General features: G+C 59.5%; 1 long non-coding RNA gene across 2 annotated transcripts; it reads right to left on the bottom strand.

Annotated features, from left to right (window-relative positions):
* Positions 1 to 2020: 2020 nt before the first annotated feature.
* Positions 2021 to 7490, bottom strand: LOC125620510. 2 transcript variants are annotated; one of them, XR_007352251.1, is made up of 2 exons: positions 7398 to 7490; positions 2021 to 3567 (listed from the first exon to the last, which is right to left on the bottom strand). It is a non-coding gene; the product is annotated as an uncharacterized LOC125620510 (long non-coding RNA). The 2 variants fall into 2 exon arrangements; XR_007352250.1 differs by lacking the exon at positions 7398 to 7490 and adding an exon at positions 3746 to 6217.
* Positions 7491 to 10901: the final 3411 nt, after the last annotated feature.

Genomic DNA, 10901 nt, shown 5'->3' with positions numbered 1-10901 from the left:
TGGATGGATGGGTGGATGGATGGATGGATGGATGGGTGGGTGGATGGATGGATGGATGGATGGATGGATGTGGTGAGCAACTCCCTCCTTTATCCCTGACGGGCCGACTTGCAGTTTCACAGGTTGTTCCCTGTGGAGCTCCTGGTGATGCCCACCAGCGCTCCTCATGAAGCACGCGTCGGTCCTCCAAGCAGCAGACTGTTGCCTGTGCCCGGGGTTTATCGGAGGAACGTGTGTATGAGGGGAACGAGGGCGGAGAGGGCTCCAAGGCCATCAGACCAGGATGCAAGTGAGGCCCAGAGGGATGGGGGGTGGCTGGGCAGACCTCCTGCACTGGGCATCTGGGCAGCTTCGGCAGAGCTGAGCTGGAGCCATAGACAAGACCGTGTCTGCCAGGGTGGACCTGACCCCACATCCCTGCCAGGCTCTGCACTGCACACGTCCCAGGGGAAGCGTGACCTCCGCGGAGAGGCCCTCGGCGGATCACACTCCCTGGGCGTGAGTTCACAGGGTGGTGACGGCGGAGAGAGCTTTTAGAGGTGTGTCTTGGGGCTGCTGGCTTCTCCAGTTCTTGGAGACAGGTAGCAGGATGGCATAGCAGTGTCACCAAGAGGCCCCACAGGACAGAAGCCTAGAATATCCCAGACTTACTGACTGTGGAGCCTTGTTCTTAGAATGGTTCCCAGGAGTAGGGTTGGAGATTCCGTGATCGAAGTTCCCCAAGGCCAAGAGAGGAAAGAGAAAAAGAGAGAAGAAAACGAGAGAGAGAGGGAGAGAGAGAGAGAGAGAGAGATACACCCAGACAGAGGCAAGACCAACCCAACACAGAAGCCAAGGAAGGAGCAACAGAACACATGGATTGCTCTGGCTGAGGCCCCCTTGAGCCCTTATCACAACCTGTGAGTCGGGGCAGGGGAGTTATTCTCATTTTTGTAGCCAACACTAACCCTGACCTCAGTGATGATAACTTGAATGTATTGAGCACCTTTTCTGTGCCGGCCACTAACCTAAGCAATTCCAACTGTATTAACTGTATTCTTCCTGCATAGGAAGAAAGCTGTGGCTCAGAGAGGTTAAGTGAGTGAGTCGAGCCCACACAGCCAGCCCCCCACAGACCCGCAGCTGGGTCTGTCTGAGTCCGCAGCCCCCGACAGCAAGTGATTTGGGTGGCCTCTTTCCTGCCCCATCTGGCTGCAGAGACGTGCAGCCCCCCTGTAAGTGGGCCGTTTATACCCTGCTCTATATCACGGGGAGAAGTAGGCACCAGGAATGTAAAGTGGGTAGTGATTTTTCTCCGTTTCTTTTACTGCCTTTGTTTATTTTGCTGTTTGCGTTTGTGTTTCTAGCACAATAAAAATAAAAGATATGCTGGCAATCTGTTTAAAAGCTTACGCGACTCCAGGATCGGAGCTGTCGGATTTATGCCGTGCGCTGATCTCAGTCATGGCAGCGCCAGACGCCTGGGCCCGCCAGGGGCTTCTGAAGTCGTCCTTATCCATCGACGCGGGGTGACCAGGAGCAGGGGTGGTGCGGCCAACCTCCCGGGGCCCATGGAGGACGGGCGCTGGCGTCTCTGCCTTGCTCTGCCGTTTGATGGCCGCAGTGGACTGGGGCTGGTAAAGGAGGGGGGCCGCAGCCTAGGAGCCCCCTGCTCTTCCGACCCCCACCGCCACACCCCAGCCCGAGCCGCGGGTCCCAGTGCACGATGCCTGTGTTGAGGCTGGCGCTGCAGGGTGTCCCCCTGACAGTGTCCACTCCATGAAGCCAGGGACTTCATCGGCTCCATGCAGGGCAGTGTCCCCAGGGCCCAGCATGGTACCTGGCATATAGTAGGTGCTCAATAAATGCTGGCTGCACGGATGCTGTAGCTCACACAGGATAAGAGCCGGTTTGAGGGCCAGGCGAGGGGGCAGCCATCCACTGGGGTGTGTCCCCCTCTCTTCCGGCTGCCCTCTTTCCACTCTGGTCCTCCTCTGCGTCCTCCGCTGACTACATGCTTTTCTCTGGTCTTCTCTCTTGCTTTTGCTGCCCTTCTCTGTCCTCCTCCTTCTCTCCAGATGATGTCACCAAGCTCAGGACAGGGGAAACCTGGCAGGTTGAGGGTTGGGGGTGGGGGGGTCCCGGTTCTAGTTTTGTCTCTCGATCTGCCGTCACCTCAGTGCTCCTCTCTGAACCCCAGTTTCCTCTTCTGTGTGATGGGGACTGCACTGCGCCCACGGCTACCGCAGGGGAATTGAAAGGACGGGGTGGATGTGGACTGGACAGTAGAGGGGGAGTCGGGGTGCTGGGAAATGCTCACCACCGGCCAGACTCCCCCTGCCCAGGAAAGCGGTCACTCCCCCGGGAACAGGCGCCAGGAGCCTCGTCTGTTGGGAGTTCAGCAGAGGGCACCTGTCCCCAGGGGGCAGCGCGAGTGTCCACTCTTGCCGTCTGAAGCGACAGACGCCGACTGTCAGTGGGACCGACAGTTCCATTAGTCAGCTGCCCACTCTGCCTGTGAGTGATTAAAACATCGCCATCCATCCTGCGTGCTATGCATCAACCCGCCCGGCTGGCACTCCACCAAGGGCCACGCGAGCCCGGGGCATTCAAGTCATCGTCCTCGGGTGGCCCCGAGGCCAGGCCAAGTCGGCAGGGGCGTGGGGGGGTCAGGAGCGCCTTGCAACCAGCGCTGGTGAAGACCCAGCACGTGGAGGGGACCCACTGGGCAGCGGCCGAGGCTGCGGCTGGACCGAGCAGGGCTGGGGCAGGGGACTCGCCGGGCAGCACAACCAGGGGCCTTGGGATCATCCCGTCCCTGCCCTCATTTTCCAGACCCCCGGGGCCAGGGCAGCTGAACTGAAGGGACATGTGACTTGTGGGATCGCAGCCTTCCGGGGGGCCGAGGTCCTTCAGCCCACGGGGCCTGGGTCTCACACGGTGCCTGGTATACAGTGGGCACTGTGGAGTGCCAACCTACCCCCAGAGGTGGTACCAGAGTCGCAGCGTCACCAGCCGCGTGGGAGTTACGTGGTGTTCCCCATCCCCGTTGGAGCGCGTGTCAATGCCTTCCTGGGTCAGTTCCCCCACCACGATCACCAGCCGTGGCGGCCATCATGGGTAGCTGACTGTTGCTCACCGCGTAGCCGAGCACGGTACAGACCTCAGCACAGGTGTCTCCACCTGTGTCCCCCGAAACCTCACCTCTATAAAAACCATGCTCCAAAAACAGCCAGAGTGATAGGAGCAGGCTTGGGGGCACACCTCCCCAGAAGCTCAGGACAACGTGCCCAGAGCACACAGGAGTTGAGGATCCTAACACGGGGTTCCTGCCCACCTCCTCCCAGTCCGTCATCCCACGCAGGCTGTGGGGACACAGCTCGGGGCTCGTGCTGGCCCCTTCGAGAGGTGGCTCCCCGAGGGCATGTGCTTTTGACAGAGACCATTTTCATCAAAATTAAAAATGGGATCCAGGCTGCAGCCTTCGTGGTTCACCCGGAGTTTGTACACAGGGAGTCGGTCCCCAGCTCCCCACTGAGCCCCGCCGAGCAGGCACGGCGCCTCCTGAGCCACGACAGCTGCTTCCACCTGCAACAAAGACGGGCACCTCAGGGTAGATCCTCCACCTTGGGGTTCCCGTGCCGGGGTCTTCATACGCTGTGAAGTTGCCTCTTTGATTCTGAGAAAGCTCGCCCCGAATTGCTTCAAAACACGACTGTGCAGGGAAATTGCCCAGCGACCAACACGACTGCAACCTCCTACTGACCTCAGCTCAGGACCCGCATGTGGCCAGCCGACTGCGCCTCCTCAAAGCCTCGTACCAACCCGAGGAGACCGCGCTGCGAAAGTCACCCCCACTTTACAGATGGGAAAGCCAAGGCTGGGGACGTGGAGAAACACACCCAAAGTGACTGAGCTGGTAAGAAGAGCAAGAATCTGACCCCTGCGGCCCACTCCAGATCCGAGAGCTCCCCGCCCTCCAGCCCTGCTCTGCCATCACAGGCACGTTGGCACTGACGGTTAGAAGTCCTCAGGGACAGGACCCTTTCCTTCTGTGACTCCTGTACCCAGCATGATGCCGGCCACCGCCCAGGCAATCAGAAAACATGTGAGGGACCGGCTGTGACATCAGAGAGGTTTCACCTGGAAATGTCACAAAGATGGAACCGGGGAGGCTGCCACCCGCCCAGGGAGGATGGCCCTGCCACCAGATCCCAGGAGACCACAGCCCAGGACACCAGCTGATTCATATAAGGTCCTCAAGGCCAGCGTGCACCCGGCCCGTGGCGCAGGTCCTCAGTTGGGGCTCCCCTCTGCCACAGCCTGTAGTGGTGCCCCACATGCCCCTGCAGCCAGCCGTTGGCTGCCCCTGCCCTGGACACAGCCACCGAGCAGACGCCCAAACACCCCCGGTCCCTGGTCCAGCCCCCAGGACCAACCCTGGTGACCACACTGTGTGGGGGCAGGAGAGCCAGTGGAGGTGGCAACATGGACCTGCTGTGCGCCTCAAGCCCCAGTTGGAGGCAGGAGCTGGGCCTCTGAGGTCACCTTGCGATGTGTGGATTGTGGGTGTCCCCTTTACCACGGGGACATTGACTCATCATCTTGGCCTCAGTGTCACCTTTTACTGCATGTCCCTCTCGGCCTCAGTATTCTCGGCTGAAGGTGGGCTGGGAGGGCAAAGCCGGCCTCGATACACAGAGCGGGAGAGAAAGTTCCAGAATCACGTGGGGGCTCTCGAAGGCCGGCTGGATCCGGGGTCTCCCTGCCTTTCCTCCTCCCGCCCCCTCCACCTCGGGGTGGGCCAACTGGGCCGGCATCGGGGGAGCTCCAGCTGAGGTAGTTGAGGATTCGGCCTTCCTGGGCCTCAGAGTGGAGGCAGGATGTGGGAGCCCTGGGAGCCGCCCTGAGCCTGGCGGGTGGGGACAGAGCGGGCTCCCCACGCTTCTCTCAAACAGGGAGTCCAGCAGCCTGCGTCAGCCGGGTGGTGACCGGAGAGTGCCAATGACACGGCACAAGTGGGACAGGAATCAGAGCCAGGGTCGAGCCCGGGAGGCTGCGGCCCCGGAGGCTGCCCACCACGGCTCGGGCCCCTCCCCTCCTGCAGGCCCCGCCCCCTGCCCGGCCCCCCTCCAGGCTTGGTCAGCCGTTCCGGCTCTGCCCAGCCAGGACTGGCAGTCAGTGCTGGGCGTATTTCCAAGGCCTCGCAGGTCTCACTTGCCCCGAGTTCCACCACTGGCAGGAGACGACAAAAGTGAGCCTCAGAGAAGGGGCTTTGAAATGGGGCCCAGGGACTCGGGGCGGGGACGGCGACGTCTGTGATCAGAACGTTGCTTTTTCTGTCCTGTAATACGATCATTAGAAGAGTCACCTTTTGCTGCGTGTCCCTGAGCGCCAGACTGCAGACACCTTCACATAATCGAGCTCCGCTACTCGGAAGGCAGGATTGGCGCCACCAGGAGCTCATTGGAAATGCGGATCCTCAGACCCGCCCAGAGCTGCTTCCTCCTGATGCCCGGCTAACCCCTGAGTGACGGCTGAACCACCCCGAGCTGCACTTCCCATCTGTTTCCAGGAGAGGAAGCCGAGGGTCAGAGAGGAGGAAGGGCTGCCTTACACCACAGGGCTAGGCAAGGCCGGCCAGGTGGGACCCATCTGACCGGCTCCCAGGGCCAGGCACATTCTCCATTCTTGTCTCTGGAGGGGCCACCTGGGGTGCTCAGGCCCTGGGGATCCGATCCCAAGGAGCAGCAGAGTCGTGCCTCCCTGGGAACCTGCTCTCTGGGGGAGGGGTGTCCACAGCACGATCACTGCACAGAGTGGCCCCTGCTGGGAAGAGAATGCACCCGGGACAGAGGGCCACCAAGGCAGCCCGCCACGGCCAGGGAGAGCATCCGACAGGAGGGGACAGAGGAGACCTGAGAACAAGCCTGATCCCTGGAGAGCAGCTCCTTGGTGCCAGATCTGTCCCCGCCGTGCACATCTGCCGGCCCTCCACGTCCTCCCCAGGTGGGGGGACAGGACTTGCCCAGCCCCTGGCTCAGCCCCTCTGCACAGAGCAGCCACGCCAGTGCAGGCCGCAGAGTCTGAGCCCCGGCCTGGCTCTCCTCCCCATACCACCACGCGGCCTCCTGACGGGGAGAATGTTCCAGGCAGAGGGAACAGCGTGTGCTCAGTCCTGCGGTGCCCTTCACCTGGAGGGTGGCCGGCTGCAACCTGGTAAGCACTCAGACCTCCGGCCATGTCCCCTGGTCCCTCTCCCACCCAGTCCCACCCCGACCCAGAGTCAGGCTGAGGGAGAGAGCCTGGGCCCTGACTCCTTGGCCCACTTTGTCCCAGTGCAGAAGTTCTCGGCCCACTCCAAGTGCTCCCCTTGGGCCTGAGACGCCGTATTTGATGGGGTCCTGAGGCCTGTGGTCCACCCTTGGGCGAGGAGCAAAGATCAGCGGAAGGGCGAGACCAGCCTGCCGTGAGGGCCAGTTGTGCTTCCGGGCCAGGCCGCCTGCGTTTGCATATCAGACCAGCCGAGGGCAGGCGTCCATCCGTGGCCTCTTTTAGAGGCTGTGTGAACACACCTTCTGGACTCACTTGGAGGCCACCAGAGGCCTCGGGCCTGCAGTCTCCGTTCCATGAGAATCCTAGAGTTGTCCTATGAGACCGTCTGGCCCTGTGTGACTGAGCCTGTCCCTTAAACAGACACAGAGAAGAAACAGGACGACGTGCCCAGCACAGTGGTACCCGGTGCCCAGTCTCTCAAGTCTCAGCGGGGTTTGTTCTGGGGATCTCCTCTGCACCTTGCAGTTCCCAAGGGAAGGGAAGTGGCCCTCCCCTTCCTCCAACAGGATGGACCTGGCCCAGGTCAGGGTGGCAGAGGCTGTGTGCTCGGTCATGTGGCTGTTCCTGGGCTTCCTGGGGTCAGGCCGATGTCCCCAGAGAGTAGAATTTCAGAAATAGCAATGGCGAATGGTTCTGTGGGCAGAACCTCACCTTGCGGAGGACAGCAGCTGGAGGGACCTGGGGGCAATCATCCTGCTGCAGAGCGAACCTGCAACCAGGGAGGCGGGCAGCCACGAGGGCAGGCAGCTGGGAGGGCAGGCAGCTTTTCACAGAGCCCGCGCCGCGAGTCCAGGAAGCAGCTGATTCACTGATTATGACCTTAAGAACGGACTGCCCCTCTGCAGTCCCTCGCCTTCATATCTGTCCCCCCAAGACACGGGGTTATTTTTATCTGTTGCATCTTGTTCCGGATGGAATCATCCCCCCGTCCTGCCCAGAAGGAGAGTTTCTGAACCGATCGGCACCTGCCGTGAAGGTTACGCTGCTGCCTCTTGTGCGGATCCCTGCGGCCCCGCAGTTCTGCCCAGCCCCTGCCCTGACCCCTGTGTGCTGACCCTCCTCCAGCCCTTGAAGCTCCTCACCTCTGACTTCATCTGCCACCTGTGGGACAAGCCCCAGAGACCAGCGCCGTCTTGCACTCAGACGGATCACTGACGTGATCGTGTGGCATTCTGGGCCACTAGGTCAGTGCCCGTGACCTGTGTGGAATGTTCAGCATGTTTCTTGACCTTGGCACCAGCCTGGAACGCAGACCTGGTGACCATCCAGCACCCAGGGAAAGGAGCCAGCCGCTGGGCACTTGGCACAGCCCAACAGAGAAGGAATGACCCTCGTTGACAAATGCAGATCCTGAAGCCCAAGGGGCTCACCCAGGGCAGGGTTGGAACTGGGACCCTCAGAGGTGTGGCCACGGCACCCAGCCCTCAGCTTGCCTAGGCAAATGTAACCGCGGTTTCCAGGGACCGGGAGGTGGAAGCCTGCTTGTCCCTTTAAAACGAGGGAGGGGCTGCTTCCGCTGCTCCCCTCCCAGCAGTTCAGCAGGGATCGATTCTTCAGTAAGCCACCAAAATGATGGCACGTTGGCCACCCAGGTTACTGACAAGGAGCGCATCCGACATTGGAATGCAAGGCTGGGGTGTGGCAGTGGGGAGCTGTGGTTCGCGTCCCGGGGCTGGTTTAAGTTATATAGTACTTACTGCAAGCTCCTGACTGTAAAATCCAACTCTCGCCAACGCCCGAGGGCGAGAGAGAATAATGAAGCACAGAAATGGGGAGAGGAGTCAAGGAGGAGAAGAGGTGGCCAGAGATGGCTGTCCCCACTTGCACTGTTAAACAGACGTGGAGAACCTGTGTCCCCTGCTTGCGCGGGTCCCTTACTCCCCGTGGGTTCTGTGGCTCCTCTATCCTGCACGCGGACCCTCGCCACGGCCCCTTCTTCCAGGATAAATAGGGGCATGTGTTTGTGGCCGGGCTGCTGAGGCGCAGTCGGAGACTTTCCAACTCCACGGGAACTCGATGTTTTCCTCCCTTGTCGTCACCTGATGCTCCTTTTTGGAGGTGAGTGAATCAGAGTTGCTTAATTAAGCAGAGACAGCCAGCTGGAGGATGATCAGGAGCCTCTTCAGCCACACACCGGGTTTCCTGCCGAGGACACCGACTTGTACTGGGCACAGGAGGAAATGGGATCAGGTGCAGCAGCAGCGACTCGGGGTGGGTGTCAGAGAGCAGAGAGCCACCCTGCCCAGAGGTAGCACAGTCTGGATCCACTGGTCTCGGGGGTCAAGGGACCTGTCGTGGGACCGCACATAGGTCATGTTGCTTCTCTGAAATGCATTTTTTTTTCCTTTGTAAAAGGGTGGTCATGACTCCCACTTCAAAGGGTGTTACAAAAATAAAGGGGAATGATGTCTATCCTGCGGGGACAGTGTCCGGCCCACCACACTCTCCTGCTCTGCTCATGTTGCCATCATTAAAGGTCAAACGGGCGGCCACGGTGGTCCTCCTGGGGCATCTTCAGAAAGAAAGCCACCCAGAAGCCGCGGCTGGCATGTCAAGCCTGCACAGAGCCCCGGCCACCAACTTCAGGACAGCGGGACTCTGAGAACTAGGACCAGCGGTGACTTGGAAGGAGGTCCCCTGGATACCCTGCGGCAACTCTTTCTGCCATCTAAGCACTGCCCACTGGCCCTTTACAATTTCAGGAACTTTCTCCCATGAAATGTCACTTTCGGTCCCCTGAGGCTATTTTGCAGTTGCCAGGGTGACACCACCCCAGCTGTTTCAACTCAGAGCCCAGAGTCCAGGCCCCAGCTATTTCGATTCAGAGCCCAGCCCTTCTGGGAGCGTGGCTCGGGGCAAGGGTGGCCAGCTTTGGAGGAGCTTTACTGAGATACGATTTATATACCATGCAATTCACCCGTCCAAAGTACACAGTGCAGTGGCTTTCAATGGGTTCCTGGATCTGTGCAGCCATCATGACAATTTCAGAACGTCTTCACCCCCACCAGAAATAAACCCTGTTCCCTGTAGTCTTTACCCTCCGGACCCCACGTTCCTCCAAGCCCTAGGCAACTGCTCATTTTTTCTTTTTTTCTTTCTTTTTCTGTACCAGAGATCAAGCCAGGGGCACTGAGCCACGTCCCCAGCACATTTCATATTGTATTTAGAGACAGGATCTCACTGAGTTGCTTAGAGCCTCATTGTTGCTGAGGCTGGCTTTGAACTCACAATCCACCTGCCTCAGCCTCCCGAGCGGCTGGGATTACAGGTGTGCACCACCACACCTGGCCTCATTCACTGTCTATCTCTGCAATTTGCCTCTTGTGGAAATTCCTCACAAATGGAATGGCCTTGTGACGGGTGGTGGTCCTTGTGACGGGTGTCTTTCCCCTGGCCTGGTGTTTGCAAGGCTGGTCCGGGTTGTGGTAAGAGCAGCTACTTCCCTTCTTACCACTAGAGAGCAATGCGCTGCGTGGACTTAGTACAGTTTGTCGATCTGTTTGCTAGTTGGTGGCATTTGGGTCGCTTCTACCTGGTGGCTGCTGTGAGAAATGCCACTATAAACATTCATGTCCAACTGGCCCATTCATTTCTGCTTCTGCCTTAAAAGCAGAGGTCTGTGGGAACGACATGCTGTGGACGGCTTTAACTAGAATGGAGAGCAGCGTTCTTAAGAGGATGCGAATGTAGAGCAGGACGGAAAGATCCCCAGATGCCTATGCTTGCGTTCCTGTGCCCCTGACTGGCACTGAAGGGCCTTAACTGAACAGCGCCTGGGTCTCACCCGGGAACTTGCCAGGGGCCGTCACCGTCTCCTCTCCCATCCAAGGAAGGTCCAGGACTGGAGTCCTCAGTCAGGAGTTTGCTCTGAGCTCCGTCTCTCTGGCCAGTTCCAGTAATGACCATGTGCACACTCTGTGCCAAGGGCCTGTGATGTGCCAGCCCGTCTTGTCCTCGGGCGAGGCTTCAAGGCACAAGAGCTACCCCAACCCCCATTTTTTAGGTGAGAAATCGGAGGTGGGTGACTCCTCCGTGGTCATGCTGGGAGGTGACAGAGCTGCATTTAAATCTTTCATCCCCAAGTCGAGGGTCTTAACCAGGACTGTGTGCCTTTTTGAAAATCCTCGTGGAAACCTTCCTGAGAAGCGCAAGGGAGAGAGAGACCTCCTCAATCTTCATCGTCCTTCGCTTGTTGCTTAACTCAACCCTGATCTGACCCCGAGTCTGGTTATTGTCCCTTTCTCTGAATCCCACTGAACGTCCCTGTGGTATGTGAAGGCCGTGGGAAGGCCTGATGGCCACACCCTATCTGTCCGCGTCTTTTCTCTGTCCCAGCCGCGATCACTTTCTGGGACTCACGAAGAGGGCAGGAGGATGAGGTCCTTCCGGGTTTCTCTGTGGTCTAAAGCCTTCTACTCGCCTCCTCACCAACCGCGATCCCAGTAAGAGCCAGGACGAGGGCCAGGCGGTGGCGGGTCCTGCCCCCCCAATCCTCTCTGGGACGCAGCTCCCCAGGGCTCCGCCTCCTGCGCGGAATCCTGGGCGGCCAGAGCCTGGGTGAGGAAGGGCAGGACCATCTCACGGCC

This window comes from Marmota marmota, unplaced genomic scaffold (assembly GCF_001458135.2).
Source record: "Marmota marmota marmota unplaced genomic scaffold, marMar, whole genome shotgun sequence".
NCBI lineage: Eukaryota > Metazoa > Chordata > Mammalia > Rodentia > Sciuridae > Marmota > Marmota marmota.
This window is presented reverse-complemented; position numbering and strand designations above follow the sequence as displayed.